The sequence below is a fragment of the Phyllopteryx taeniolatus genome, chromosome 14, assembly GCF_024500385.1.
Source record: "Phyllopteryx taeniolatus isolate TA_2022b chromosome 14, UOR_Ptae_1.2, whole genome shotgun sequence".
In the NCBI taxonomy this organism is placed as follows: domain Eukaryota; kingdom Metazoa; phylum Chordata; class Actinopteri; order Syngnathiformes; family Syngnathidae; genus Phyllopteryx; species Phyllopteryx taeniolatus.
This window is the reverse complement of record NC_084515.1, coordinates 13,420,764-13,446,353: the sequence shown is the minus strand read 5'-3', so window position 1 is coordinate 13,446,353 and position 25,590 is coordinate 13,420,764. Positions and strand designations below refer to the sequence as shown.

Here is a 25,590-nt window from a genome sequence, read left to right as displayed (position 1 = left end):
ACTCATACCTTTAATGAACTGCCTTTTTGGAGCAGCGAGCCGCTGTTTGGCCGCGTTAGCAGGTGGGCCCGTGACCGCGCCGACCTCCCGTAAAGAGAATACATCATGATTTCAATCAGCCTCATCTGTCACTTTCCCGCTGAATTTATGGCAGCGCTGCGAGGCGTGAGGACACGGGAGTCGGGGGGTTGCCCTAATCTGATTGGAAGCAACCTATAGCCTCGCCCCGGCCGACGACAGCCGGGAGATAAAAGCAGCGGGACCTATAGAGGGATCGTTATCTGTGCGACACCGCTCGCTATCTCGCACCTTCTCATCATAGCCGCTTGATGATTATCGCAGAATTGTTTTGTCTTTCATTACATATCACCAACCTAATCTGTGAGGTCCACACTGGTGCTGCATTCAAGACAGCTGGGAAATCCAAAACATCTCACGCTACACTATTCACAGGTGATACAAATCTAAATCCTTGGTTGGACATCATCGGCTCTGGCTGAGAGTGTTATCAAGCCTAAGGTTGAACAGGAAGTAGAAAGTTACTCAAATAAAATCAGCACACTCAAATGGACAGATGAACTCAAATGCACCATCCCAGTCTCAGCAGTCTCAGAAGATCCAAATCAAAGTCAGTTGTTCACAAAAAGATGGATTGTCCCCGGCTGAGAGTCCTATCACAAACATCCAGATGCCTATCTATACAGAACTAAGTATAGTCTATAAGTCTATAATAAGGCCAGTATCCCACTTCTGACACCAACATTTTTGTTTTTTTGAAATGTACATGCAGTGCCAATATTATAAATGTATGAAATGGTCAAATAAAACATACAAAGAACAATTAACACTTGAGTGATGATATCGACTGCCACATTAGCTTCTAGCGCCAGGTTAGCAACCACATTAGGAATGACTAGCAGAGAGAATGTATTTCCTTTTTTTTTTTTTTACCACTGTGAATGTTAGCGTGTTTGGCTACGATTTTATTACTCGCTGCTTTAGCTACCCACTTAGAATAAACTTGGTGGAGGAGAGGTTATGCAGTATTTGGTAGCAAAAGTGGGGAAATCGCTCCGTGTCGGGAAATGCGAGGATTTCACCTGCAGGTCTCCCACCCCTCTTCTTTCATACTGGCACGAAGAAAAGGAATAATCCCTGTCTCTCTCCTTTGTCAACCAGAATCTATATCCTTTGAAATGATGTAATTTCTGAATCAAAATTGACGGCGACGGCTGCTCGCGCCTAATGTTCCCTGAGGCCATTTTGCTAAGACGGATTCTTCTTCCATGAAAGCGCAACCACAAGAAAGCCTTGCATTGAAAGACGAGAAAAGTGCAACAAAATGCTAATCCAAAGATGGAGGACCTTTTCCGGATGTTGTCCCCCGACTGGTGGTGCCCACATACGTGTCCAAAAGACCAAAGAAGATTAAAAGGCTCACGCGTTCAAGAAAATGAGAACATAAAAACATACGAATGGCGATTTAAATCTGGTAAGTTTATACTTTTTGTTGTTAGGACTCTCAACCAGAGCTGGTATTCACCAACGTTTTGTAAACAAAGTGCTGCTTTTGATTTTATTCTGGTAGGTTTTTACTTCTTGGTTTTGTTGACATTCTTGTGGCTTGTAGGACATTTTCAGTCAGAGCCAGTGCTGTCCAGATGTTTTGTTAGCAAAGGACTTGATAGGACTTTCACCTATAACCTGGTATTGAACAACGTTTTGTTTACTCTTTTATTGCTACTGGTTAGGACTGTCAGATGGAGCCTGTATAGACCAATCCTTTGTGAACAAAGGACCTTGATTTGAAACTTTTGTTATCTGTGTTGTGCTGCTACTGATTTCACTTTGATAGGTTTCTACATTAGGTTTTTTTCGCTTGGTTTGATGTCACTCTCAGCCGGAGAGTGAGCAAAGAACTTCTGTGACTGGTATGGTACACTTGAATCCATCTGTTTGTGATGTTTGACAAGAAGGAGCACCGAGTAAAGATGTAGACTGACAACATTAGTTTCTTGCACTATTTTTCTTCCGTGACGGGAGTGGTGCATTCGAGTCAAGCTGTTGTTTGCGCTGTCTAACAACGAGGCGCACAGAATGAAGGTGCGATGTTAGCTTCTTGCGACAGTTTTTTTTCTTGCACCAGTTGTTTTTTCTGTGACAAGAGTAGTGATGTTGACAAGGTGCACTGAGCGATGACTGCGACGTTAGCTTCTTGCAGTAGTTTTCTTCTTAATGCTAGTTTTCTTCTTGCGCTATAGGTATCTTCTATGACCAATGTGGTGCATTTGAGTCCTTCTGTTTGTGATGTTTGACGAGAAGCGGCACCGAGTAAACATGTAGACTGCGGTGTTAGCTTCTTGCAATCGTTTTCTCCTGTGACTGGCTGAAGTGGGGCACTTCAAGTTCATCCTTTTGTGCTGTGTGACAAGAAAGAGCAATGAGTAAAGCCATAGTCTTCGACATTAGCTTCTTGCGCTTACTTCTGTGACTGGAGTGGCGTATTGAAGCAAAGATGTAGACTGCTAAATTATCTTCTAGTAGTAGTTGACGTTGACTGAGTCAATCTGTTGTTTGTGCTGTTTAACACGGAGGTGCACTGAGTCAAGAGGTAGACTACGTAGTTAAATTCTCGTGCTTTACAAAAACAAAAAAAAAGGATTACAGTTGTTTTTGTAAAGGTATGGCTCATGCCTGTATTGTGCACGTCCTCTCATTGCATTGTCGACGTTAGACACTGGCACATCTATATACACGGCTGAATCGTTTTCCCCATTGTCAGATTAAGAAATAGAAATTCTAAAAGGAACACAAGAAGCCATTGTGTCCATGTGAATTCTCATTTTGTTTCTTATCTGGGGATGAAAACTCTTTTTGAGCCCTGTGAATGGGGGTCACGGAGCTTGAAATAGCATCAGACTCGTGCATGCAGTGCGGCGGCGAGGGCAGGGGTTAGTGAGCAAAGACGCTCCAGACGCTGTGGCGAGAACGGGCGTAATAAAGTCCTGGCGGCTGCCCATGGTGCTGAAATCAAACGCCATTTCCTCTTTAAAAAAAAAAAAAAGAAGTGGGGGAAATGAAAAGATGCCGGTGCTGAGATGAAGACGCCGCGGGGCTAATGGCACTGCCTCGCGACAGACGGCGCTCACACACTGAGCCTGTTGTTTGTGAAAAGACGACCGGGAGCCGTGTTGAAAGATACATTTTAGTGTGGAGAAAGAAGAGAGTAGCTCTAATAGGGAACAGTGGGCATTGGCACATGTATAATGGAACATGATGCCAGTGTTGCGCTTGTAAATGTTGACATTCTCTCAGCCTCTTCGTCTACCGCAGGCATGCCTCCCTTCCTGGTGGTTGGACTCCCTGCGTGTTATCTTCCACATGCAGGCGTACAAAAAGAAACGAGAAACTAATCTCTATTTTGACCTTTCAACTGGATCAAAAGGAATATATATTTTTTCCCGTACGTTCCCAGCAGAAAACGGAAGGGTTAGTGGTCATGGCCAACTCACGGCAGCACAAAAAAGAAATACAAATCTGAAGAAATAGGGATGCAACATTTCCCGTGCTTCCTGGTAGCACATATTCCCGGTTGGGTGACATGTAACTTGGCTGATGTGCTGTACACTATTGGAGCACTTCTGACACCAAAGATGCCGGTAGCTAGATCACATACGTAGTCGTCATGCCTCCATTCCAATTCACCTACAGTATTGCACAGGTGTCACTTGTCCCATGGCTCCGTGCAGTTATGTTACCTTGCGGCTGACCCTCCTACGTCTGACACCCAAGAGCGCGGTAGCTAGCTCAAGTACGCAATAGTAGAGCCCTATTTCCAATTTCATAGAGCCTCCATTGCACTTGTGTCAACTGTCACACAGGTCCATCTCACAGGCCGCCGAAAAGAGGCAGACAGACGACGGACCATCCCACTTCTGACACCAAAGTTAACTAGATCACGTAGGTAACAGGAGCGGCCCGTCCAACTGGGTGGCTCAAGGCTAATTGACATAACGACGAGCGGGTAGTGCTGCATGTTCTGCTACACAAGCTTCCTCTTTTGGATGTGGGTCCACTGTTAAACATCCCACTTCTCACGCCATTATTTTAGATGTTCAAGAACCTGTCCACTGACCACGACACACAAAGGACAAATGACCACACTCCCAAGGTAATCGTTTGTACCTTTTCAAGGGGCCAAAAAGAAGAAAAGTATGTTCCCAAGTTGTAAAAGTCAACAGAACCAGGCCAAGACAACACCGGACCCCTGAGGCGTCTTTTATTCTGCGTGTGTAGGCCTCCACTGGGCCAGAAAACAGGCTTTAAGTCTGGCTTTAGTGACGCCTACCTGCCTGCCTGCCTTAACTCGATTCCCTCCTTGTGGCTCATAGTGATTCAGTGCATGTCCACCTAAAGCTGGCTATTGCAGAGCCTCATCCCTGGCTGGAGATAAGCATTGTTTGCTTAGCGGCACATTTCATGCTCAGCTTGCTTGACCTGATGTCCAGCATGCAAAGGTCTGTGGGCCGGAAACGATGTCAAATGTCCTGTCCTTCGAACATGATTTAGAGGAGGGATGGGGAAAAGTTCAAACTCCTTTGTACTTAAGCCTCCGGGTGTCATATTCTGTGTCTGTTCATTACCTCCGCCAAGGACGTCAAAAACTATGATAAAGAAACACACCCAAAAATATATTTAGGAATCTGGGATTTTTATTTTTTAGAATCAACCATGAGGAAAACGTTGATTCCACGAGAATCAAAAATCATCAAGCCCAAATCATGCTTCTTAGGTTCATTTAAGATCCTAAATGTCCATAGGTGTGAACGTGAGTGTACTGCGAATGCTTGTTTCTCTGTACGTAAGCACCCTGCCCCTGGCCGGCAACCAGTCAAGGGTGTACCCCGCTTCTTGTCCAATTGTCAGCTGGAATAGGCTCCAGCTTGCCCATGACCATAATGAGGACAAGCACTAAAAAAAAAAAGGATGGATGGATCGCTCAAGTGACACAATTTGGATTTTTGTCTTGATTATGAGCCTTTTTGGCTTGAATGTTAAGTGCAGTGTGCCACATCAAGTGAAATTATCCAGATTCACTTAATTAGTCAGAAAGTTATTATTTTACAAATAACGTATCTTTGTTCATCTATATATCTACAGTATATATATATATATATATATATATATATATACTGTATATTTTTTTTCCGACATTTTTGTTTGGTGGTGTACCATGAGATTTTCCGATGTCAAATATGTGCGTTGGCTCAATAAAGGACGCTTTAGTGTACGTTGACCGATACAGTGCATGGCCCTCAAGCTGCAGGTTGCCCACCGCCGTGCATGTTTAGCAGGTGAGCTGCACGGTCAATTTCAAGCAATTACTCAAATCTACCAGCATGATTTGCATAATGAACAAGTGCAGAATTTGGACTAGACACCACCCTCCTCCTCATCCTCCTCCCTGCCACCAACTCATGAAGACAGTTTTCAAGTTGCCAAGTGTGTGATGTCTGACTGCGGTTGTCAGTTATCCAGACGCAATGCCACACACTGCGTGTGTACGTGTGTGTGATTGTGTGTGCGGGAGGAACGCAGCTGTCCCTGCCTGCATTGGCAGGTAGTGTTTTGTTTTGCCACAGCACACATTTGCACTGCAAATTGTCCAATTTGCAGATACCGCACAGTAACTTTGTATGCGCGCTGTGATGTTTCCATCACCTTTCGATAGAACATTAGGATTAAGGGCGTGCAACCACATTTCCTCGATCGATTAATCGAGGAAATTAACTATTGATTAATCGTAGGGCTGGGCCATTCATGGTTTTTATTGATTATTTCCAGTTTATTGCTCAGGATGGGTTTTTTTTTTCATCGATTTTTCTTAGCAACTTACATAGTTGTGGTGTGTCCATGTTGAAATGCACTCCTTGCACTAACAACATGGCTGCCAATTGAGAGGTAACAAAAGCACAGTCCATGTGACCAAGTTAGCGACTTTTCCGGCTATTTTTCAAAAAAGGAGCTAGCGACTTTAATTCCCACTAAGAAACAGACAACATGACTGTGATGATAAATGTTAAATGCACTTATATAGCACTTTATCTGCAACAACACGGTGCCCAAAGCACCTTGATGAAAAATGTACACCTCACATGTCATTAACGTAATAGGATAATTGCCTAAGCTGTTCTCAACTTACTGTCACAAAATCAATAATTAAGAAAAAAAAAAAAAAGAAAGAAAGAAAAAAAAAAACCAATGTTCTTGCTAAAAGTTGTTTTTTCTTTATGTCTGAGTAGACTCTCAGTCATCCAGGTCATTGTATGGTAACACGCAAAGGTTGAATCATGGCAACTAGACTCTGCTTATTTGTTGTGTTTTCTGAAAATCTTCAAAAATGACTTATACATCATTAGCCTAATAGCATAATTGCTTAAGTTATTTCAATTGCGTCCCTTGCCTCGGTGAATTGTAGCAGAGTCAAGCTTGTCCTAATAGGATTACTAGGAGGTGACTGCTAGGTCAGTATGCAACCTGGAAGCGTCTGGTAAAGCATGAAAATAATTCACACAAAAAGGACTCTCGTTGGTGTTGTGCGTCCTTGTGCTGTTTACGCGTCTTGATCCATTAGGTTCTCTCTTCCTGTGGTATGTTTATGACGCTGGTACATTTGCATGTGGGCAGTGTCTGAAAGATCAGTGTCTGAGACCTCCTCTGGGCCAGATATCCTGAAACTGCTCCACGCTGCATCTGCTTTCTGACATTTGTGCAAACATAATAAACTGTGCGGTCACGCTATAATGCGGATTGTTTTTTTTAAGCGTTATTGAAGTTGTTACTCTATTTTTTTTTTTGACACTGTACAATATTTGTATCCGTTGCTCTTGCTGTCTCTTACTATATTATATAAGTGCCGTAAATGCTATAAAAAACATGCCTATACATATTTCTTTTAAATAAGGTATTTCTATATCACGGATTTCAGTTATTGCAGGGGTGGTCTGCAATGTAACCCCAGCGATGGAGGGGGGATTATGTACACATTATTCCTAGATCTCTATTATAATAATTTGGCCCAGAGGAGTTGTGCTGTAGCATGGATGTAGTTTAACATCTCATTGGTCTTCCTTAGACAGGAAACTAACTGAGAGTGAATCAACCAGCCAAGTATTGTACTCCATATTAACTCATTGCTTCAAGACACTATTAAATGACAATCAATTAAACCCCGATTATGTCCATCTTTAATTAAAATAAAAGAACACTTTCCTTCGTTTATATTGTTCATATTTTAAAGGATACATACTGTGCATTTTTTTTTCACAATTTAAAACAGCTGACATGCATATTTCAAAATACCTCAATGATTCAGAATGATAGCACACTCCTTTCTTTTTTTTTTCTTTTTTTTGTCTCGCTGAAATCGGTCTGTGTTGCCACTGCTCACTCCGTCCCATTCTACTGCGGGGCCAATGCAGAGAGTACTGCGCTAATCATCCAGATGACCACGGTCGCAGCTAGGGGTTGCGGCCACTACTTGCAGAAGCGTTTGCTGAAAAAAGCAAGTGCCCATTAAAGCTGTAAAAGCATGGAATATATTTTCAATTGTGGGGGCAGCACTTCACCAAGTTTTGCTGAATTACACTTTAAGACAATGTTACATCATTACGAGAAAGCATACGCAGGTACGGCCAGAACATGGGACCGCCACACACAAGGCCATAGTAGAAATTCAAACCCGGAACCACGGAACTGTGAGGCAAACGTGCTAACCACTAGAATACCATGTTGCGATCAATACAGGTGTATTTTTGCTCAATATTTTGGGGTATTTTTTTCAAAAATATTTTATTTTGTTCTAATCTTTGTGTATTTATGTATTATGTTCTCATATTTTGTCAAGTATGTTTTTAATGTATTTTGTATGTTCTAACATATTTGTCATACTGCTTTGATGTGGGGTTTTCCAAAATGTTATTTATATTTGATTTGTATTCTATTTTTATTTTAAAAGAATTATATATTTTTTTCTAATATTTTTGTTTTCTAAAAAAAAAACATTTTCCCATAATATGTCCCCTTAAGAAAAACTAATTAACTCATTCACTGCCAGCCTTCCCAGTTAACATGGATATTTGACTTCTAAAGCCGTCAATGGCAGTGTATGTGTTAAAATGTGCAGTCATCCAACAAAAGTTCACCTGGCATCGGCATGAAGAACTCCAGCAAAGTTCCATTGTCACCTGCTGGAAAATAATTAAATCCTCCAAAATCAAAAATCTTTTCCATTTCCACCACCGACATTGCAAAAAAATAAAAACAATTTTCAAAAAAGTCTGAGTAAAATTGCCTCCAAAATCAACGCAAAAGGAGCCACAGTAGAGACCAGGGGCGGAAGATGGAGCAAAAGCTGGATGCTGCTGAAAGAGGCGAGCAGCTCCAAAACGGTTCCACGGGCACGTATGTGTCCTGCGTGGACGTGCAAGATGAATTGAAAACATTGCATGCGTACACAGCCGTGGGCCGAACACCGACAACAAAACAAGAAAAAAAACAAGAAGAGAAGAAAACGTGAGATCAAATGATGTACTCACCGAGCGGGAGTATGGAAAAAGAAACGTGGCGGTTGCTTGGCTCGCAGGCAGGCTGACACTCTCTCCAGTGTGTCCGCTTGCTGCTCGCAGCATCAGCCGGCGCTGGCATCACGTGACTCAGGAGGGGCCACGCTTGTGTGGATGGTGACGTACAGGCACGTGGATTCATTTGGTCGTCTTTTTTTTTTTTCCTTCGCTCCTAATGAATGAATGGATGGAACATCCAGATATGTAACTACACACCCTCTGGACACATCATTAGGTACACATAAGAAGAGCCAAAACACACACAAAAATCAGCCTCGACAAAAGATCATAAATGGTCACTTTTGATTGACACTATATGTACCATTCAATTATCACCAGGCTTGGTGTTACGTAATGAAAATACAAAAAAAAACAAAAAATAAAAAATGTATTGGAATACAGTTTTAAAGTAACTCTCCCAACCCAAATAATACAATAATAGACCAAGTGTAGACAAATATTGGAACACAAATGAGGGAAAAAGATATGACACAAATATTAGAAAATACTGGATTACAAAATGTAAAATAAAAAATATGTAAATATTGACAAAAGAATTCAAAATAATCTATTTGGAAAAAAGAAAAGAAAAAATCATTTTTGAAAAATAAAAATAGTAAAATTGGTAAAAGAAAAAGAAATACACTAGCTACAAAAGACATACAAAACCATTACCACAAAAATACAAAACGATTTAAAAAAAATACAAGAATATAAGAAAAAAAGAAAAGAAAAAATATTCTGGAAAAAATACACAAATTATGAAAAGGTATCACGATAAAAAATAATATGTAGTACTACAATATATAAAATAAATCGGCAAATATTGGCCAAATAATACAAAACTATTTGAAAAAAAATTGAAAATAAAATCATATTACAAACGATAAATATATGAATACATACACACACATACATACATACATACACACATACAAAAAGTAGGACAAAATACACTAAGAATTGTGCAAATATATTATGACAACAATAGATTTTAAAAAAGAATATTCGGGAAACAAAAATCAATATTTGATGAAAATCACTAATAATACAAAAAACTGCATGTTAGGTTCTGTGAAAGATTCTAAATTGTCCATTGCTGTGAATGCAAGTGTGAATGTTTGTTTGTCTATCGAGCCCTGCGATTGGCCAGCGACCTCTCGCCCAAAGTCACCTAAAATTGGCTCACTTGCCACCTTAGTGAAAACAAGCGCCATCAAAAAATGGATGTATGTATATTAATTTCTGCACCAATCCCTCATGTATGTCTCTAAAGGTGAGTGGTTTGACCTCATTTTAATTGTATCGTATTGTATACTTATTACATGTATTAGTTAAGGGCAAATATGAATTTAAACACGTACTGTACAGTTAATAAAAGGTGTCGTCATTACGGGCTCGGTGCTTCTGCCAGCTGATGTGTCCTTGATGCTTTTGCTAATTAGAAGGTCCCTGAAGGCAGCATCACTTCCCCAACCCTCCCCTCAAATTGAGTAAGAGGGTCTCCACACATAATCGATATATCCATTTATACCTCTGGGCTACAAAGGGGGCTCTCTCATTAAAAACTACTTAAAGAATGAATCAAGTGAGTTTCTAAGGAGCCCGGGGTTAATATTGATAATCAATGGGGGGGGGCTTTAGGCCAGGTCGGATGAGAAACAGCTCTGCTTGTGCTTGCTCTCCTCAGCCTGTCCACAATGTGTTGCGATGACATCTGGCAGCCATGCAGCAAACAGGAGAGAGTACATGTTGACCACAGAAACAAACTTAAGACTAGAATTCACTTAATTGCATTTTTTTTCTATTTTTCTATTTCTCATCTATTTGCCTATTTTTGTGCGCTTTCTGTAATGCGCCACGATGCCACAAGATGGTACTAATGCCAGAAGAAAAGTAGGAAACCACCGTTTTGGTTCGCAACGGACTTCAAATGGACTCGGCAGTAAACAATAGTGTCTTTAAACTGGAGACATGTTCGCTGCGGGATATAAACATGGAGGCACACAACGTTGCAGAGCGGCCACACGTCAGTCTACTGCAAGGTTTATTGTATTTGTGCTGCTGTTTTGGTTAACAACAGAATTCAAATAAAAATAAAACCATTAATGTGGGCTATAAACCCCTACAACTCAATTTGCAAACAAATGTTTTCAGGGCAGGGGAAGTAAAAATAAACGAAGGAAATAATGTGGTTGCACAAGTGTGCACACCCTCTTTTGACAGGATGTGGCTGAGCTCAGAATTGACCAATCACATTTAAAACTCATGTTAAATGGGGCATTTTAAGTGCCTCTTGATGAACCCCAAATAAAGTCTTGATGTTCTAGTAGGCTTTTCCTGGTATTTTCTTTCTTTCTAGCAGAAGCCGGAAGGTTTTGCGCTAACACGGACGGACTGGTATTCAGAACTCTTCATAATTCCCTGCACCTTGACAAAGAACCCAGTTCCAGATGAAGAAAAAGCAGCCCCAAAGCATGATGCTGCCACCACCATGCTTCACAGCACGTATGGTGTTCTTTTAGTGGTGAGCGGTGTTGTGTTTGTGCCTAACCTAACTTTTGAAATTATTGGCAATTCATCTTTGATTTCAACGGACCATGAAATATCCCAAACACACGTGGGAAAATGTGTTACGGTTGGATGAACACAAGGGTGAACACACCAAACAATCTGAGACTCCATCCGTGCTTCTGTTCCATGGAGCGATGTCTTCTGAGAAGTAAACTGGAAGTCGCATATCCTGAGGCGTGCATGCTGAATACACACAATCCAACTCAGGGATTTAGGAAAAGACTGTCCACACAAGCGTCAAACTGGAATGAAACAATTGAAATGCTGAGGTGGATTTTACCTTTGGCATTGTTTGGTCTCTTATGCCAGCTCGAAAATGGCGTAGAAACTCCCTGCGGCTACAACCTAAGCAGATCCCGGACAGTATCCGTTCATCTCTATCTAACACACACACATGCAAGCGTTGTAATTCACTGGCTTGCGTCCTGAGCTCTGAGTGAATGGCCCAAGCAGCTCATCTTCCTCGGCCCGGATATGCATCTTCAGGCAAGGGGGGTGGGGGGATTGCAGCGTGTGGACGATTTGCAAGCCCCCTAGTCTCCTCCTCATAACGCCAGATCAGACTTATTCAGAGCCTCGGGTTGAGTCATGAATCTGCACGCTCCAAGAGCTGTAATTATATAGTGGGCAGCAGGACAGTCGATGCAACATTAATGGCAAAGCAGCTGTTGAGCCCCCCCCCCACCCACCCCCTCCTCTTTGTGTATGTGGGCAAACGCCAATAATGCATCACAACCAAATGTGAGTGGTGCATAAATGTTTGCGAATGTATAGCTTTTGTCCAAGGCCGGGAAAAGAAATGCATTTTAATGGATGTTGAATTACCCACGAAATGTTGAGTGGTGCTTATGCTGCCACAGATGACAGAAAAAAAGAAGAATGTGAGATGTGAGGTGCACGCAAAGCACACTTAGTGAGCCTGATGCGAAGGTTAGTGTTTGTTGTGTGGGTGAGTAGCCGTGCATTTTACCTTTAAAAAAAAAACGAGCATTTTTGAATTTGTTTGTGTGCTGCCTTCCACATTAACTGAAGCTACTTCAAACGCCACACCATTTTGTTGGGCCCAAAGAACATTGCTGAAACTTTTAAATATGAATATTTCATATACAGTATAGTGAAGCCCCGCCTAGTCATGGTCCGCCAGTCACTAATTCACTACCTATTTTCAGAAGTTACAGAAAGTCTTAATGAACACTCAAACGCATGAGCTGCTGTCGGCTACAGCTCACGCCCCGACACTCACACATTATACGCCACCCCACCAGGCCCCGCCTCTTAAAGGCACATGTATGTACCCAGACACTACAATTCCTAATTTCCGTGCATCAATTGCTCTGTTTTTTCCCTAATCGCGGCACGGCTCGGTCCCTATTCCCCGCGAATAGCACGCCATAACATTATTGTTGTGCCTTGGGACAGTTCAGTGCCGTTCGAGTATGCCGTTTGTTCCGTTGCATTTTCCGAGGGGATGTGCACATGCGACTCACGTGCCCCCGCACGCGGGTTGACGGCGCGTAACCTTTAATGCGCTTACATGTTGACGTTTGCGAGATCGGTGGCGTTCCTCTGAGAAACTAAGACCCGTGACATTCTTCAGGCTGCCGCTGAGCTGCCGTCGTTTATCAGATAAATCGCCATCAATGACTTAATTAGATTAGATGCGCTGCCTCGGCCGCCCTCCCTGTCAAACGTGCACCTGGGCCCTGTTTTTTTTTTTTTTTTTTTTTTGCTTGACTACCAAGTGTTCTGCCCGCTGTCTTTGCGCGACATTAAGGCATCATTGTTCCACCCGTGTGAGCTGAATGCTTGATACGCTGCTCATCTTTCCAAAGTACTTCCCAAAGACAATAGCTGACAGAATTTATCACAGCTCTGTGGGCTGTGAGAAACTAGTCAAAACAAGCTTGCTCTAAATGCAACTGCATGAACATGAAGAGGTAGCTTTGACTTTTTAACATTGTACGACAGACTACTTTGAATTGCAAAAATGGCAACAAACATCACTTTTTCGGCATTTTGTCAGGTTCGGTTCTGTCACCTATATTGTGTTTGTTCCCCCATAGCTTGCTTTGCTTTCACACCCACATTAGCTATAACAGTGATTGTCAAAGGGAATTATCCGATTTCATTTAATTCCTCCTGCCCGATGATAGCTGGGATGGGCTCCAGCACACCCGCGACCTTAGTGAGGAGAAGCGGCCCAGAAAATGGATGGATGGATGGTTTGAAAATTATTATTTATTTATTTATTGACTACAAATAATAATGTATCTATGTAGGCAGAACAATTAAATGCTCTTCCATGAGATGGCAGACAGTATAAGGACGTTTTAGCGGACTGCAGCTGTAATAGCCAATCAGCGCCAAGAGCAACGATAGTATATTTAAGACAAGATGTGTCTCTGTCTCTGTAACCCACCGTGGTGATCGTTAACTGCCAACAAATAACTTTGATTTGTGTTGAAACCGCTTGCTCTTCTTATTTCTTTTTCTTTTTTTCACTGAACAAAAGTGACGGTTGCGCACACGGCTCCCACAAATTACAATCACTACATTCGCCCGTGATGATCAGTTGTATTTTTCATAATTTGTTTTCATTTTGCCCTATTTTTTTACATCCCTCTCTATTGAAATATGTCTTTACATGGAAAAAAGGATGGGCATTGCTGTGCTATGCTGAAGAAATACCAAGGACGTCGTCCGTGAATCGACTGCGACTCGAAATTCTTCACTGTATAGCCGGCTACAAAATATCTTTAGTCGCTCAACCACAAATATGCAGTTGGAAATAGAAGCAACAGTATGAACTATCATCAATGTGGCAACAGGTATGTGAATAAAGAATATACAAACGCTTCAGTATAGGCTATTGAAAACTGTGTTGGTTGTAAAGTCATGATGCCACTAATAAGCTGTCTCCCTCTCTCTCTCGCACTTTCTGTCCGTCTGGCTCTCTCTTACAAGGCTGAAGGTTTGACACAGACCATCCCTCACCGTTCGCCATTGCCCCGGGGGTCAACATGCGGTCAGCAGTCTTGCACACCCACTTCCATAATTCAAACAGCCGAGTGTAGACCCGGGACTCGTTTGTCACACACAAGGAGAGAGTGACGCCAGCCCTTGGCCCCCGCCCCGCCAAGACGGGCTCTCACAGCTCATCATCATCGGCCCCCGACGGGTAATGAACCTAAATGACCTGTCACCGGCATAGAGATCTATAGTAAGTACGTCCGAGATTTGTAGCGCCGGCCAGTCCTTGCATCTATTCCGCCAAACCTGCTGCTGGTGCTTTTGCGCAGCCATTATAGATTATAACAGGAAGTCTCGAGTAAATACAAGTGAGACAAAGTGGCGTTTTTGTTTTTAACAACGCAGCCACTGAATCCACCAGGCGACGCTCAATTATCACTTGCGCTTTGATGCAAAAAAAAAAAATAACTGAATTCATCCACAGCCCGAATGCGGCATCACTTTCAACGGATGCAGAATTAGAGCACGGATGCTCCGTAATGGAGGTTTAAATGGTTGTGAGGCAAAAATAACAACATAAATGAAGTAGAAAAAAACAATAAAAACACAGTAATCCCGTTATTCGTCGCCTCTCTCACTGGGATGGATTGTCATGCATGATGAATCATCAGCTTCCTGCTTTTAAGCAGCAGCGTAGCATTGCATAGCATTTTCTGTTTTTGCTAGCATAAAGTTCCGGCCAATGCTCGCTAGGTCTCAAACAACGCGATGTGTTTTTTCTCCCTTCCTTTCGGTAGGTACTAGGAGATATAGTATATAGTCGGCTAAGTTAATAGAGTTTGTGTGCAGAGGTTTGTTTTCCTTTTGCCAAGTTATCAAAATCACGATTGTATGTACCTGACAGTAAAACAAAACAAAACAAAAAGTATATTTTTACTTTTGTACTTAAATACCTGTCAGTCTCTTTACTTTTGAGTGCGGGGGTTGAATCAGAACTAGACAAGTATCTGTACTTCTACTTAAGTACAGTGTGTGAGTACTTTTGCTACCTGTGCTTTTACATTTTCAATTGAGAGTAGAAGCACTGGAGGGGAGTGTTGTATTAATAGACCCATGTCATTGACGAGTCTGCGGGGAAAAGATCATTTCTCGCGCGTATCGATCAGCGTGAAGGTCCACTCCGATTTGCATCGACAACAGCAACGAGGTCCAATTGAAAGTGAGCATGTTTTCTAGACTGGACACACCAGGGCCGCGTCACTCTGAAGAAAGACTCAATGCTGGGAAGGTCAACACTGACCATTACACGGATTGATGAATGGTGCTATCCACTGGATCGATCTGTCTGTCCGTTCGCCTACCAAAATAGCAGACTACTGACTAACCGACTGTACCTACTATGCCCTATCTGTCCGTCCAACTGCCAACCTAGCTACCTACCATGTCCGTCGATCAATCCAACCCTTTGTCCTTCTGTCCTTCGGTCGACCCTGAAACCTCCTACGACCTTTCTGTCCATGCATCTGCCAAACTGGATACCTTAACTGTTTTTCTGTCCATCCATACACCTACCAACTATGTTCGTCCATCAATCCAACCAAACAAACCTAGCTACCCTTAGTGTTCGTACATCCATCAATCCAAATATCTGTCCTTCGGTCCACCTCCCCACCTATTAGTCAAGTCAACCTACTAAGACCTATCTATCTAGCCACCTGACAACCCACCTACCAACTACGACCCATCTGTCTGTCTCCACCTAACAACTTAGTGACAGTACCTTTCATGACCTTATCTGTTTGCCTCTCCGTCCACCTAGCAGCCTACCTACTATGTCCATCCATCAATCCGACCATCTGCCTTTCGGTCCTTCTACAAACCCAGCTGACTCCAGTGTTCTTCCACTAATCAATCATCTGTCCATATGTCTTTTGGTCCACCCGCCAACCCTACTACGACTTACCTGTCCATCCACCTGCCAACCTTATTATGACCTATCTGTGTGTCCACCTAACAACCTACCTACTATGTCTGTGAATCAATCCAACCATCTGTCCATTTGTTCTTTGGTCCACCAACCAAACAACTACAAACTTCCAACCACCTACCAACCATCCACCTTCCAACCTAGCTACTAAATATGTCCGTCCAGCAATCCAACCATCTATGTATCTGTCCTTTGTTTCACCTACCGACCTAATATGCTTTATCTGCCCGTCTTTTTATCAGTCGATTCTATCCGTCTGTCTATCCATCCATCCACTTAACAGCCTACATACTACAATCCATCCTTCTGTCTGGAAATTGACCAACCAACTACAACTGAGATAGCTGCCTGTATGTCCGTCCATCCGTGTGCCTTACCTAATGTCTCATTTGGGAACTCAGTACTGTATTCTAAATGTTCCGTAACAAAAAGGTCTCAATGCATGAAACATTAAACCCAAAATATTTAGTATCTTAAATGAGCATGCTTGAAATATACTGTAAATATTATATTAATAGTCCTGTTATGTTCATAATATGTCGTTGAAAGGTTGAATTTTAAGGAGTGTCCTATAAAGAAGTAGGACGAAGATGAGTGTGTGTGTGTGTGTGTGTGTGTGTGTTGCAGGCATTATTATTGTGTTCCCTTAACGCTGGAACTGATTATCAGAGACCAAAGCAATTCCTTGTGTGTGTGTGTGTGTGTGCGTGTGCACGTGTGCATGCGTGTGTGCGTGTTCAGCCAGCAATCAGCAGGCGGGTCATTTGGGGTACGCATAGCACAGCATTACAAAGCGCTGTCAGCGTCATGATAAAGCACAGAAACAACAAATAAGGCATAAAATAAATAAATACAATAAAACACACGTGTCGAGCTACGTGAAGAGATGACATGAGAGTACAAATCTTAAACAGAACAGCTTCCTCACCCTCTCAACGAGCTACGAGGACCGATTCGAGCATGCACTGCTAATGGGTGGGCTGCTTCGCTGCTGAGAACTCGTTAGTGTCAAAGATGAAAAAGAAACTCCAGTCTCTCACCAAATGTCACTCGGTGGTTTACGCCAGAAACGCCTCCGACTGTTTCTGTGTGATTACGCAAAATGTAGCGCCTTTGCGTATCATGAGCAGAAAAAAAGTGCTGAGAAACAGTAATGTATGCAAATCTAAGTCTGTCAAGGGTGCAACTGAGCTTGCATGCTTCCTGACAGCATTCTTCAACTCCCTGTGTTGGTGCATTTCTCCATCATGCTGCCAGAGAAAAAAGACCGATACTGATTTTTTTTCTGTTTAAAAAAAAATACAAAATCAGCAGGCTCTTATAAAGTGATTGACAGCCTGGTTGTGAGTCTGCAATCTAATGCCAGCTCAAATAATGCTATCATGCCTTGTTTTTGTTTTGTTTTTTTGTATGCAGTAGCTTTTATCACATTTAAAGTGACACTAAAGCAGAGTACAACACACATACTGACAGTCTGGCTAAATTTGAGCATTTTTCCTCCCTTGTGGTCAAAGTCACCAATGGCATGATTGTCAGATGTCTCTGAATGATTATCCTGAGTGATTATGCTGCGGTGCGGGGAGTGTTAAGATACATACACACCGACCATAGGGGGAAATTGGAGCATTTTCCTTACCTTGCGATCAACGTCAGTAAAGGCCCGATAGTCAGAAGCCTCTAAAATATTATCCGGAGAGATTATCCTGTGGTGTTGGAGTGTATTAAGAGTAATATTTCCTCCCTCATTCGCTCATGGCGGACAATCGTAAATGTTAAACATGTTCAATATATGTGACGTGATTTATTTAAAGGGCACAAACGCGCATTTGTTGACAAGTTCATACTGAGCCGACAAAGGCTACTAAGCAGCTCAAAATAAACAAAGCCTTGGTTCAAATTTAGAACCTTCAAACTTGAAATGATATAATTATTTCACTTATCTACGTGTAACTCACTTCGCAGTGGACGTTATGGGAAGACGCAATGTTTTCTAAATAAAACAAAAGCACGGTCAGGAAAGCTAAAGTAGCTTGGCTAATGAAGGTACATGATGAGCGCTGGCAGAACTTGTTAATGTTCGAACAGCATAATAGAGTGAAAGGAATAGCAACAGATCTTTTTTTCAAGTTGTGTCAGAAGCACAGCACACAGTCACACTAGCGCTGATGCTAAATGTAAGATATGACCAGAGGTGTCCTGGCTGGTCCAACAGTATGATTCAACATGCGGCTTTTTGGAAAGCCAGAGTACCAACGCAGTTAAACAGTCTTCTGGATTAATTCAAGAACAGAGACTTAATGTCTGCGTTCCCTGCACAGTATTAAAGATGGTGTTTTTGTTTGTTTGTTTGTTTGTTTGTTTGTTTGTTTGTTTGTTTTTACGACGATTAGAGTTCCAGTAGATTCTGTTGTGTGTTCTGTTTCTATGCATTTCTCCCTAACACATTTAGATTGCAATGCATTTGTACAAATAAAGGCCTCCTAACCCATATATTTTTGGCAATAAGTTGTTATTGTAAAAGAAACTTGCCAAGAAAGTATAACTTGTTTTTTTTTTTTTTGCCGAGTTGCAAAGGCGCTGCAGATTCGCAGGAAGGAGACGCACACTCGGCCGTGTCGGGCAACGCGCCGTGTTGACTGGCAGCCGCTGCGAGGCAGGTCTTCAGCAGCCCGTTAAACAAAAAGTGAGTTGCCGGCTCGCGTGTCGTGCTCTTGACATCTGCCGAGCATCTGTTTGACTGCGCCGTTGCCTTCCGGCACCAATCCGGTCATCTCACACGCAAAGATTTTGGAAAAGCACAGAACGTCCCTGGAAAAGGGAGCCAAACAACACCAGGTAGGGGTGAAACGGTGCATTTGTTTAAATTTTGCAGCGCGGCGCATTCGGTGTGGTACCGAGGTGTTTATAGTCAGGGTTAGGGTTTCAACCTAAGTGTAGGGTTTTAATAATAGGGTTTTAAGGCAGGGTTAAGGTTGGAAATTAGCGGTTAGAGCCTGGGTTGGGGTTTCAAATTAGGTTTCCAAGCCAGTCATTTTTTTTTTGAAATTAGGGTTGCCAACCAAGGTCAGGGTTTAAAATGAGGGTTTGAAATTGGGGCTTTAAACCAGGGTTACGGTTTCAAGCCAATTTTAGGGTTTCATGCCTCGGTTGGGCGTTTCAAGCCAGGGTTACGGTTTCAAATCAGGTGTCCAAGTCAGTGATTTTCTTTTTAAATTAGGGTTGTAAGTCACTGTCAGGGTTTAAAATTGGCGTTTCAAACTAGGGTTAGGATTTCAAATTAGGCTTTGATATTGGGGTTTTAGGACAGTGTTAGGACTTCAAACCAGGATTAGGATTGTAAATTAGGCTTTCAAGTGCGGTTTGGGGTTTCATGTTAGGTTTATGGTTTCAAATTAGGTTTCCAAGACAGTAATTGTTTTTTTTTTTCAAATTAGGGTTGCAATCCAGTGTCAGGGTTTAAAATTAGGTTTAAATAGCTTTAAAATAATGATTTCTTAGTCTCTCTCGGCTAACTGGAGAATTTTTGGTTGCGGGAGATTTTAATTGCACATCGGACCCGGTATACAATATATAGGCCAACCAGTGTCAAGCAATCACATAACAGGAGTAGAATGCTTTAGGTCAAAAGAATTTATTTTATTTATTTTTTATAGGAAAAAATGGTTCAAAAGCCATCGAAATGAAACTCTTCCAATATACCAGACGAAGAATCTGTAAGAATCCAACACTGAGCAGACAAGCGAGATTGTCAAAGCGTGTGTGTGTAAAATAGTTCAAAGGTTTTGAATAAAATAATGCAATTCAATTAATATAAATTATCTTAAACAACTAATAAGGTCATAAAATATATACATCGATCCTGAAATAAATTGTTAATACTGCAAGTTTAATATAATATTCAGTATTAATTACCGGTAATTAATGAATATTTAAATTACTATTTCACATTTTCTTATTGTATTTAATTGCCATTATACTTATTTATTTTCGGCACAATAAACCCTCCATATTTATAAAATGCGAACAAATTCAACAAATTCAATTCAATTGAAGACAATTCTAGGAGCAAAAGATGTTTTTTTCTCCAAATTTTCCACTATTTTATTGACATTTCTTACCCATTATTAACATCGTAAAGGAACACCCGTTAAAGATACCAAATATAATGCTGTCCTTCTGGTATTTCTAATATTTTGAGAGGGTCAGAAATCCTAATCTGTATAAAAAGCATGCTACCGAATGGAGCTTGAAAGCCACAAGAATAGAAAATCCATAGCGAAGTCGCAGTCTTCCGTTAAGTGTCGGCTTTTAAGATCAACCCTTTCACAAGTAAAGAATCTTTCAATCAGTCCACCTAAAACGGAACAAGTGCCGCATGTATTACATTGGCGTTACTGTGGAAACGGGTTTAGTGAGGAGCCAGCAACTATACGATTAGTATGTACCTCGAGGCCCCCGGCGCACTGGAGCCGTCCCGCTGTGAGCAGAGGCAAACACACGCTACACGGGGGTCTTCGCTCGTAGTAGGAATAGAAGAACACAAACACAATTACTTTCTTCACACACATACAAAAAAAGCCTTAGACAAAAGTCAGCTCGCCTCTGTTGTCCTTTCTGAACAATTGACCCACCACTAAATGTGTTGTGAATTTTAACAAGCTGTGGTGGAAGGCGACTGATTCTCCTAACATCCAACTCCATCTTGGTTGGTTTGCTTTATTGTAGATTTTCCTTTTATGTCAAAGTCAACAATGGAATGGCCTTGAAAGATTGTTTGATTTTGAGGACCACAATTTGGGGGCCCGCCGTGGGAAACGTTTTGAGGCGCCACAAACTGTACCAGTCTGTACTCTTATTATGTTTTCATTGAAGCACAAACAACATGTCGCGATTCTGAAGGGAAAAGCAGATCGCGCTAGCCGCTGGAGCTGTATTAGCTGTATAGTCGGGCAAGAAATAAAAGGAGGCTTTTGAATTCATTCGTTGACTGCACTCGAGCCTTTCCATGACGGAGACTCTCAACATTTCTCTTTTTCAGCCACAGGTAAATATGAAATTATAAATATAATTAAGTGTACTTGTAAAACAAAAGCTACGGTATGTACCGTATTTACTTTATTGCTACAGCTTGGCTACGGTTGGCTGAATGTCGCTTCTACCCAAAAACGTATCAGAATCATCTTTATTTGCCAAGTATGTCCAAAGAACACACAAGGAATTTGTCTCCGGTAATTGGAGCCGACAGTGCGCCTAAGGAAGATAATGTTAGCGATTTGAGCTAGTTCAGGGTTTGGGAGGCAGCCGCTTCCAAACCCGAGAAGCTCTGAAATAATGCTAACCATTATTACCGCAATTGTATCTGCGTAATACAATGGTCTGAATATATGAATTGTTCACATTTTCTAAGGACAGCCATTTGCAACAAGCTCAAAGCGACACATGCGGCACACGGACATCAGCCTTACCTTATTCTGTAACAGGCTAACAACACCGTAGCATTCATTTTTCTTACAGATAATACAAGTGTGCTGCTTACCTTGGGGGGAATGTGTGCCTGTTGATTACCGACGAGATGTGAGGACGACGGCACGGCTTTATCCATTAATGATCTGGGAACAGCCTGTCATTAGTTTAAAGATAATAGAAGTGCATTGTTTACTCGCTGAAGAAGACAAACGTGTGCCTGGTGATTTTTGGAGGGATTCAAGCTAATATGAGGAGGATCGCATCGCCTTAGCGATCAAGTGTCTGCATTTTATGTAGATTTGGTTTTGAGGTTGGGAACGGCTCTTAGAAGCATTGGCAACACATTTGTGGAGTTGTTTATTTAACTTTTGAGGTTTTCAGACAATGTTAATGAAGCTCCACAACTGTACACTTTTGAGCCATTTGACTGGAGTTCTCTTTTTTATTTTGTTTTACGTGAAAACAGAAGATGCAGTCAGCCACTGGTTCCAAAACCTTTTCATCATACAATACAACCCCCGAGACAGATGAGCACATTGCTAGCAATGCTGCCTTTTAAAATGCAAGGATACAAACAAGTACGCACGGAGAAGTGTGTCATGTTTTTACCAAGACTTTTAAACAATTCCATTCGATTTGTTTTTATTCAAAGGCTTTCCGTTGACGAGTCAATATCTATCTGGCATCTTCTGTCTGGAAATATATATATTTTTTTAAAACTGTGCTCTGGAGACTGGAAGATTTCAAACTTGATCAGTAGCCCTTTTTACTCCTTTGAAATGGTGTGATTTTGTATGCATGAGATATGAATATTTGTGACTTCACAGGCAAGAAACAACACTTTCTGGGCCACTTGATGAATTCTTTGTTGTTCTTGTTGTGCTCTCACATCAATTGTATTACAATGTGAGGTCCCTGTTTACGATGCGCAATGAATGAATAACATATTTAAAGCCTTCACACAGCAGATGTGTCCGGGAAATCCTGAAATCTATGAGTCTGCGTGAAAGACGACAAAGTAGAAGAAGAGGACGCCACTCAGACAGAAAAGATGAGGGTAACATCAGACGTGACATGACATAAGAGTGACAGTGATATTTTTCTTTGTTTTTTTTCCAATACAGGTATGTTTGGATTTTTTACCTAATACCGAATTTGCATATTTTTCATCTCCTACTTGTGTTTAATATTTTTAAATTGTTCATCTAATAGTTGCGAATTTTGCCCCAATGTTGGTATATTGTTCATCTAATATTTTATCATTTTTTCTCAAATATTTTTTTCTTTTGATTTCTAATTTTTGTGCATTTTCATCTGATTTATTTGTCCACTGTTTTTTTAACTTCTCAACTTATTTTTATATTTATCCCTACTATTTTTGTATTTGTGTATATTTGTGCCTAATATTTTTGCCACTTTTTCCTCTGATATGTGTGTATTTTCCCCAAATATTTGTGTAGTTTTCTTCTGATGTTTTATTTTATTTTTCATCTAATAGTTGGAAGTATTTTCAAATAATCTATGTCATAATGTGTTTGTAATATTATTCTATGGTATTATTTGTGTATATTTAGTATTTTTTTGTCCAATTCTTGAAATTCTTCTCTAATATATGTATTTATCTAATACTGTTGTTTTTCAAGTAATATTTGAAATATTTGTAATATTTGTATTTAGATAATATTATATATTTTCATATAAATATTAGATATTTAAATATCTAATATTTTTGCATTATTCATTTACTATTTTGTATTTGTAATATATTTTTTAAATGTGTTTATTTCAATTTTTTTCCTATAGTATTTTGTATTATTTGTGTATTTCTTTCTCATATTTGTGTATTTTTCACCTAATGTTGTATTTTTGAAACCGCAACTTTTAAAAAACACCTAAACCAAAGTAAAAATATTTTTTTCAGCAAAAAAATAATCACAACCTCGTTTTTTATTTCAATTTAAAGAGATATAATGAAATTCATAACAACATGGGCAAGTGGGCCACTGCTGCTTCTATTTTATTTATTTTTTTTTGCATAAACATTGCGACTAATAAATGCAACCTTTTCTAATTTTATTCAGGGGGCGGGGGGGAGGGAACAGCTTCCATGGGAGAATAATTGCAGCTGGATATTTTAAAACCCATCCCTCTTTGTATTTTTAAATAATGACGGCGATAACTGAGAACACATCTATGTATTCTATTGTCTGCGGCTGCTGAAAATAAGACAAAACTTATAACTTCTGTAATGTTGTTTTGCCAATACGCTGATAAATGTTCAGTCAGGGTCGTAAAATATAGATTTTTTTTTTTTTTACTCCTCCACTCCAGTTAGATTTGTAGTGTTTGACATCTTTAAAACGACCATGCAGTGCAGCTTGCTGGGAAGACGTTTGTGCCGCCATAGCTGGCACTGAGTTATGGCCTTGAGATCAAGCGGTAAATTTAGCTTATTTCCCAAAAGAAAAAGCCTGGAGATTCTACGAATGGGTCGCACAAATCCCCCAAAGAACAACAGCAACAACCGTTTATTCCTTTTCTGACCTAAAGCATGAATTCAGGTACATGCAATAATTCTGTTGTATGAGATCAGCAATCTTCTTTTATTATCTGTAAAATAATGCTAGGTCGTGTTAGCTTGAGAATGGATGAAGTTATGCCGTTGTCAGCATAGTCATTGCAACAGGCACATTTTAGTCATTGAATCCCTAAAAATAAACAGGCAACCTTTTTGTCTGTTCTGAGGTGAGCAATGTTAGTAGCGATGAAATAATTGTACGCCGTTAATGTATATTGCTATGCGGTCATTTGCATAGTCATTTGAATCCATCAAAAATCAACAAGCACAGTTTTGTCTCCTCCGTGGTTGGTAATGTACTTGTATTATCCATAAAATAATGCTATGCTGTTTTTTAACTTGTTACCTAAAATGTCAATTTCTTCTACTAAGTGAGGACTAGTTATTTTCCACGGGGCTAGCAAGCTAATCGTACGAGGGGCGCTACATGCCCACGGTTGCAACATTTGTACAGGCTTGTTGTTCTTTTGCTTTTGAATTATATTAGATGATCGTTATTACAGAGCTAGCTAGCTTTACAGGAACCGCGTCCTTAACATCGTCGGGCCATGCGGCAGTTGAATTTTGCTCAATGATGTGTTTCTCGATTTGTTTGCAGTAATTTCCTTGGGTCACTTTGATTGACATTTAGCAACAGTAACTACAAGCAGGCGCGTCTTAGCATACATGAGTAGAGAATGTGGCTTCAACTTGTCAAGTTGTTAAACTACACATGAAAGTTTAATGCGGCTCTGCTTTTATAATGCAAGATATTTCACTGTAACAAAAAAAGGTGTTTTTACGTCTGCCACTATTCAATACATTGAGTCGGGCAGCAGACATAAACCCCTTTTAAAAAAAATAAAAAAAAGAAACGTCAACCGATGTGTGTGATCAATGGTCGGTCGACAACTCATTCACTGCCGGTCCTCCATGTTAACATGGATATTTGAATTCAACAGCCGTCAATGCCCAGTGAATTTAATTGTGCATGCTGCACGGCTCCTTCAGAGGCCATCTTGACTGTCCCCCCAATACTCCCCTTCAACGGCACCCTGGCGTCCTTTGTCATCGATCCAAGTGCCAGCACACGTCAGGGCCCGCGGGCACAAGCCCCCAGATGTCAATGTCACGCCAAAATTGATGAGCGGCAGACGAAGGCACAGAGGGAACTTAAAATGGGACACGGGGTATGGTGCAGGTTACTATACGCCTAACCAACCACATACGGTCCTTTGCTTTTGTTGTACACTGAAGACATTTGGGTTTCAGATCAAAGGATGAATATGAGACAAAAGTCCCAAATTCCAGCTTTTATTTCATCGTATTTACATTTAGATGTGTTAAACAACTCAGGACAGAGCACCTTTTGTTTGAAGCCGCCCACTTTTCAAGTGAGCAAAGGTATTGGA

The 25,590-nt window shown here is 40.9% G+C and overlaps 1 protein-coding gene and 1 long non-coding RNA gene across 5 annotated transcripts in view; one reads left to right on the top strand and one right to left on the bottom strand.

Annotated features, from left to right (window-relative positions):
- Nucleotides 1-8,735, bottom strand: part of ralyl (RALY RNA binding protein like) — a 45,085-nt gene extending 36,350 nt beyond the window's left edge. Inside the window, exon 1 of one of the 4 annotated variants that reach the window (XM_061797689.1) lies at nt 8,598-8,735. The gene's annotated coding sequence lies outside the window, so the exon portion shown is untranslated. Of the gene's footprint in view, nt 1-8; nt 25-8,204; nt 8,540-8,597 lie in introns of those variants that run through there. The other 3 variants (XM_061797687.1, XM_061797688.1, XM_061797690.1) reach the window with 3 other exon arrangements.
- Nucleotides 8,736-14,171: 5,436 nt separating this feature from the next.
- The window catches only part of LOC133488566 (uncharacterized), a 31,420-nt gene continuing 20,001 nt past the window's right edge, over nt 14,172-25,590 (top strand). Inside the window, exon 1 of the long non-coding RNA XR_009791690.1 lies at nt 14,172-18,990. This is a non-coding gene — a long non-coding RNA (uncharacterized LOC133488566). The remainder of the gene's footprint in view (nt 18,991-25,590) is intronic.